Raw genomic sequence first — 7500 nt, 5'->3', positions numbered from 1 at the left:
GAGAGTCCACCATGTTGGATCAGAGTCCACCATGTTGGATCAGAGCCCACCATGTTGGATCAGAGAGAGTCCACCATGTTGGATCAGAGTCCACCATGTTGGATCAGAGTCCACCATGTTGGATCAGACTCCACCATGTTGGATCAGAGAGGGTCCACCATGTTGGATCAGACTCCACCATGTTGGATCAGTGAGTCCACCATGTTGGATCAGAGTCCTCCATGTTGGATCAGAGTCCACCATGTTGGATCAGAGAGAGTCCACCATGTTGGATCAGAGAATCCACCATGTTGGATCAGGGTCCACCATGTTGGATCAGAGTCCACCATGTTGGATCAGAGAGAGTCCACCATGTTGGATCAGAGAGAGTCCACCATGTTGGATCAGAGAATCCACCATGTTGGATCAGAGTCCACCATGTTGGATCAGAGAGAGTCCACCATGTTGGATCTGAGACAGTCCACCATGTTGGATCAGAGTCCACCATGTTGGATCAGAGAGAGTCCACCATGTTGGATCAGAGTCCACCATGTTGGATCAGAGTCCACCATGTTGGATCAGAGTCCACCATGTTGGATCAGAGAGAGTCCACCACGTTGGATCAGAGTCCACCATGTTGGATCAGAGGAAGGAATTCTCAAGGCGAATATCTTTGAGGCTTGCACCCACTCACACTCAGCCAAGGTTAATGTTTTCACAGTAATAAGACCGATCATTCAGTCATTTGTAATCGTTACTCAAGGTCCAGCCTACACAATGATGGTCCAACCTTCACATCGTCACATCTGGTAGAAGGAAAGGATTCAAAAAACACAAACAAAGTAATAAACCCGAAACAGGCACAGAATTCCCGACCACCACTTCCCAGGTCCATACGGTTCACAAAAGACTCAAGACTCACTTGTTCAGACAGAGTACCCCTAGACTCTGCATAACCTCCCCCCCTTAACCCCCCACACCCCTAGTACGCACTTATTGTATTTTGTACAGCCTGGCACTTAAAAATAGTACTTTGTATGCATTGTGTAGGGTCTTTTCCTCGCTATCGCTGTTGTGTACGGGGAATGGGTTAGCCTAGTGATTGTTAGTGCTTGGCACTTGGTTCTATGAACATCCTTACTGTACCCACAGAGATATATTGTTGATTCTCTTTCTCCTGACAGACGTACTACTTAATGTAAGTCGTTTGGGTAAAAGCGTCTGACAAACGCCCTCAATGTAAACACGGTATCATGCAGTCAAATCAGCTCTGAGTCCAGAGAGGTATATTGACCATCACCCCAGTACGTTCTAATCTAGACGCCACCACACAACAGAGACTGCTGATCTGTGATTGGATAGTTCAGCCTGTCTGTGTGTGGGAGTGCATCCTCCCCCCCCCCCCCCCGCTCTACTAAATCTACCTATTTCTCACTGTCGCTTAGTGCTGTACATTGGGGCCATCCACACACACAGAGAGGGCTTTGTTGGGCTGCGTTGTGAAGGGGGGGGGGGGGGGGGATGGGGGAGGGGGGGGGGTGACGGAAGTGTTGTCCCGGGCTTCTAATGAGCTTTGATGAGGAACACACTGGCATTCCACTCATTAGTAAGACCTAATAGACACACGGGGGCAACGCATACACAAACGCACACAGACATACACACGAAAGCACGCAGGCACGCACGCACGCACGCACACACACACACACACACAAGTGCACGCGTGCATGATGTGAGGTCATACATACTCGATACTCTGTTATCCTCTCTCTCTCTCTCTCTCTCTCTCTCTCTCTCTCTCTCTCTCTCTCTCTCTCTCTCTCTCTCTCTCTCTCTCTCTCTCTCTCTCTCTCTCTACCTCTCTCTCTCACTCTCTACCTCTCTCTCTCTCTCTCTCTCTCTCTCTCACTCTCACTCTCACTCTCACTCTCCATCTCTCTCTGTCCTTCCCTCCCTCTCTCTCACTCTCTCTCACTCTCACTCACTCTCTCACTCTCTCACTCACTCACACACTAACGCATGCATTCGTTGTTGTGCATGCATACATATTATGTGGGTTGTTTAAAATGTGTGACCTGTTACACAATGCTGTGATACAATGCTGCTTATTTTCCTCAGTGAAAAGAACACAGACACCTACTCTCAAATACTACCCAACCATCTCTATAAGGCGTGCACACACACAAACACACACACACGCACACGCACACGCACGCGCGCGCACACACACGCACGCACACACAGATGAAGTGTTAAGCTAGATCACATTCCAATTCCAAACGATTTAGGTTGTATAAACATCGTGTTAAACCTTTCGACAGTTAACAAACATGTCTTGGAAAAGTAACTTAATTCGATGATAGGTCCTTCATGCTTTAGATCCCATAATAAGCGGCCATTGTTAGCGGCTTGTTTGCCTTCCAACACTCCAAACAAAAGCCTTGCTCAAGGGCACAAAGCAAATCAGTGTGGGTAGCGAAGACCTTTAAAGGGTAGATTAGTGTAGCCGATATTTAATCCAAACACATATCCATATAAAAACACATTCCTGCGTGCTTGTAATAATAGTTAAACTATATATATATATAATAGTTTATATATAGTGTATATATATATATACATACACTTATTTACATATCTATATATATATATATATAATATATATATATAGTTGAAATTGAAAACATATCTATTTTTCCAGCAAATACGAAGTTTAAGTTTAAGTGCTTACCTTATCTTAATAAGAGAGTGATTCCCTTTGCTTCAGCGAAGACCTGATTACAACTGATAAAGTCCACAAAGTGTGGGCATGTTTTTGAAAGACGTTACGTTGTGAGACGGTTACAGCAGCTCCTGTAGAACTGAATCTAAGTCAACCTAGTTACCCGTGTGCCCATGTTCCAACCTGACCTCAGCCCCATCAGAGATCCCTTCTCACACTCTCACATGTGTCTCAGGAGGCAGAGCGGGTTGACTTGTAACCTGAAGGTTGCTAGTTCGATCCCCGGCTCCTCCTAGCGGAGTGTCGAGGTGTCCCTGAGCGAGACGCCTCACCCTGACTGCTCCCCGACGAGCTGGCTGTCACCCCTGCGTGGCTGACTCCGCCGTCGGTGTGTGTGTGAATGTGTCAGTGAATGTGTGCGTGAATGGGTGAATGTGAGGCATTATTGTAAAGCGCTTTGAGCGGCCCCTGGTTAGAGAAGCGCCGTATAAACGCCGTCTGTTTACCGTTTACCATTTGCACTCAGGGTGGCGGCTCCTATAGCGCTATGCTCTTGGCCAACAGAGTCCTAGTGAAGCCTCCCGTTTAGTGGCTATAGAGTGACCCCCCGTGCCTGCACGGTTGCCATTGGCAACCTCCGTATTTGCGATGCATAGAGACGTATCGGAGCAGGATGTGTTCACGGCAGTGTGGGCCCCGTGGCCATGCCCCGCGGCCGGGGATACACTGACAGCCAGGGGAGCGCGAGGCAGATCACCACTCTGTGCCGAGACTTGTCGAAAAATGCTGCTCCCTCTTAGTCTTACTCTTCCACACATACCACCTCTCTCTCTCTCTCTCTCTCTCTGTCTCTCTCTCTCTCTCTCTCTCTCTCTCTCTCTGTCTCTCTCTCCCTCTCTCTCTCTCTCTCTCTCTCTCTCTCTGTCTCTCTGTCTCTCCCTCTCTCTCTCTCTCTCTGTCTCTCTGTCTCTCTCTCTCTCTCTCTCTCTCTCTCTCTCTCTCTCTCTCTCTCTCTCTCTCTCTTATGTCTCTCTCTCTCTCTTTATGTCTCTCTATGTCTCTCTCTCTCTCTCTCTCTCTCTCTCTCTCTCTCTCTCTCTCTCTCTCTCTCTCTCTCTCTCTCTCTCTCTCTCTCTCTCTCTCTTTATGTCTCTCTCTCTCTCTTTATGTCTCTCTATGTCTCTCTGTCTCTCTCTCTCTCTCTCTCTCTCTCTCTCTCTCTCTCTCTCTCTCTCTCTCTCTCTCCCTCCCCCCTCTCTCTCTCTCTCTCTCTCTCTCTCTCTCTCTCTCTCTCTCTCTCTCTCTCTCTCTCTCTCTGTGTCTCTCGTCCCGGTGTTGGCTCTCTGGTTGGACACTCAGGGCATATTAACTAGAAGGCAGAGCGGCACGGCGTGGAGGGGGTCTCCCCTACTGCCGCGCACGTGTGTGTGTGTGTGTGCGTGTCTGTGTGCGTGTGCGTGTGCGTGTGTGTGTCACCGTCCGCACAGCAGTGTCGCTGGAACAGAAATTATGCAAGGATGGTTGGAAAAACAGAAAGAGAGGAGGAGGGAGGGAGGGAGGGAGTGGGAGGCGGGGGCGAGAGAGAGAGAGAGAGAGAGAGAGAGAGAGAGAGAGAGAGAGAGGATCGGCATTGAGGAGGAGGAGGAGGAGGAGGAAGCGTGGGGGAATCTAGCGACATTCACGCGCTGCTCCAACTCTAACCAGTCATCTCTCACGCTTAGTTTCACACACTCTCTCACACACACGCACACACACACACACACACACACACACACACACACACACACACAGACACACACACTCACACTCGCCCAGCCACCCACACTCACCCACCCACACACAGACACACACACACTCGCACACACGGAGCGTTGAGTCAGTGAGGGACTATGAGTGGTGAGAGGGAGCCAGGGAGGCAGTGCTGAGGGCTCCGAGTCTCCGTCTCCATGGACCCTCCAACTTTGATCGTGGAGTCTGATCCAGTAAGTCACTCTGTGTGTGTGTGTGTGTGTGTGTGTGTGTGTGTGTGTGTGTGTGTGTGTGTGTACACATAAGTGTATGTGAGCTGACTAGATTGTGTGTGTGTGTGTATGTGAATGTGTGTTAACACATATGTGTACGTGAGCTGACTAGGTTAAGGGGCTGCCCGGTGTGTGTGTGTGTGTGTGTGTGTGTGTGTGTGTGTGTGTGTGTGTGTGTGTGTGTGTGTGTGTGTGTGTGTGTGTGTGTGTGTGTGTGTGCGTCCTCCCGGTCCCTGTGGGATAGATAGAGGTATTGGAATGCTATTATCTCTCAGGTTCATCTCCTGAGCCGACTCGTTTCAGAATGGATTCGACCAAAAGAGGGTATCGATTAATTAATCTTAATGCTAAGAGCTCTCTGTTTGTCGGTCCTGTCTAATGGAATCTGAGCGTCCTGCTGGTAATAAGACGTATACCTTTAAGCTTCAAAGTTTGGTGCACTGGCCAAGCCTGAAATATTATGTCATGTGATTCTCCCTGACCAATCACGGGTCTGCTGTAGCTTGTATGGATCTGACAGAACAACCTGTTGAACCGTTCACTGTGTTCCGATCGCTCCTTGCAGCTCGATGCTATGTTTGCCTGGTCCCTACTTAGCTGGAGAAGAAGAATTGGGTCCTATGTGGGCTCGACACTTGTTTGTGTGTCCGTGTGTGTGTGTGTTGCCACATATGTGTTTGTGTGTTTGCGTGTGCGCGTGGGTGTGCATGTTTTCTGTTTTTATCCAGGGTGTTTGACACTCCAGTGAAGAGCGGCGCAGAACATTGTTTCAGACAACACTGCAGTGAGAACTGGAGCTAGTAACATAGGAAACCCACGCACACACACACACACACACAGACACACACACACACTCACACACACACACACACACACACACACACACACACACACACACACACACACACACACTCTTACACACAGACACAGACATACACACACACACACACAAACACACACACACAGACACACACGCACACACTCTTACACACAGACACAGACATACACACACATACACACACGCACACAAACACGAACACACACGGACACACACACAGAAGAAGAGAGGACAGGGGAGGTTTCGGTCGTTGCGTTGCGTTATGCTCCATCGTTGTGTTTCATAAGGTTACGTACGGGCCGCCGGTGTTCCTCGTGATCCCATGAGCGGAGATATTGTTGTTTAATGAAGTCAGATGATAAGACAGCCCTGCTGCTCAGACCGCTCCAGGAAGAGGTCCCTCCCAGCAGCAGAGCAGACGACTCTGTTCAGCGCAGGCTGGGGTCACGCGTCACAGGACCCCCCTGTGGACTGGGACCCCCCGATGGGACCCCCCGGTGGGACCCCCCCCCCCGGTGGGACCGGCTGGATGGGCGGCATGGGGCCCAGGAGGTAGAGCGGGTCGGCTGGTAACCGGACGGTCGCTAGTTCGATCCCCGGCTCCTCCTAGCTGAGTGTCGAGGTGTCCCTGAGCGAGACGCTGAGGAAATGTTGTAAAGTGCTTTGGGTGGCCCCTGGTTAGAACGGCGCTGTATAAACTCTGTTTAACTGGTTCTGGTCTGGTCGGTGGTCCATTGTGCTGGAGCCGGCTCTTCTCCTCTGGGGGTCTGGGGGTGTCTCCTGTTGTTGTCCAGACTCCTTAAGCACTCCCTGATAACGCGATTCCCACTGGGGAATGTTGTGATGGGTTGAGACACGCACAGCCCTTCTCTGTCCACCGGGAGCACAGCTGGTGTGTGTTTGTGTACGTAAAGCACGGTGAGGATCGCAGGAGACACACAATCAGTCTCGATGCTGTCGGGATTTACACACCTCAGTGCTAACCTTTCAACTGGAATTCCACATTTCTCCCATTCTTTGTAAATGACATAACTCCGACTCTCTTGGAGATATTTATCCTTTTTCCACACCAAATGTGTGTGTGTGTGTGTGTGTGTTTGCGTGAGTCTGTGTGTGTGTGTTTGTGTGTGTGTTTTTATGTGCATGCATCTCTGTGTGTGTGTGTGCGTGTGTTTGCGTTCTTTTGTGTTTGTTTGCGTGTGTCTGTGTTTATATACGTGCGTGTGTGTTTGCGTGCGTCTGAGGATCTGTGTGCCTGTCTGTGTGTGGCTGTGTGTGTGTGTGTGTGTGTGTTTTCGTGCGTGCATGTGCGTGTGTGTGTGCACGTGAATGCCTGTGAGAGCTGTCATGTGTGAGGTCAGCTCTCGGCGGGTGGCGTCTGTTCACATACCTGCTGTGGAGCATCCTGCCATTGTAGGACGCTAACCCAATTTCTGCTAACCATGTAGCCGCGGGCTCTCGCTACATCAGCAGGGCAGCTAATGGCCTTGACCGTCCCCCTCATCAAAGAGCGACGTGTTCATTAAGGTACCTCAGATGAGAAGTAGAAAGTATTGGAATACAACAACTCTGGCTGTTGACACTCACCTTTTATCTGACACTAGAGGGCACTGTTGAGTTGAGTATCTGTGTTTGTGTGTGTGTGTGTGTGTGTGTGCTCGTGTATTTGTGTGTGTGCACATATACATGTGAATTTGTGTGTGTGTGCGTGTGTGTTTGTGTATCGGTGCGCGTGTATGCATGTGTGTGTGTGCACATTTACATGAGAGTGTGTGTGTGTGCGAGCGCATGTGTGCACATGTACATGTGAGTTTGTGTGTGCGTGTGTGTGTGTGAATCATCCTATTTGGTATCTTGTTGCTTGTCTTGTGCATGTTTGTCCTGTTATTCATCACATTAACGGGCATATCTAGGTGAGAAAAACACGTCCTTTAAAGTGA

General features: G+C 49.7%; 1 protein-coding gene across 1 annotated transcript in view; it reads left to right on the top strand.

Moving 5' to 3' along the window:
- Positions 1–7500, top strand: part of LOC130380141 (regulator of G-protein signaling 12-like) — a 28007-nt gene that overhangs the window by 12688 nt on the left and 7819 nt on the right. The window lies entirely within an intron of this gene.

This window comes from Gadus chalcogrammus, chromosome 3 (assembly GCF_026213295.1).
Source record: "Gadus chalcogrammus isolate NIFS_2021 chromosome 3, NIFS_Gcha_1.0, whole genome shotgun sequence".
NCBI lineage: Eukaryota > Metazoa > Chordata > Actinopteri > Gadiformes > Gadidae > Gadus > Gadus chalcogrammus.
The sequence above is the reverse complement of the archived record's forward strand: the minus strand, read 5'-3'. Positions and strand labels throughout refer to the sequence as shown.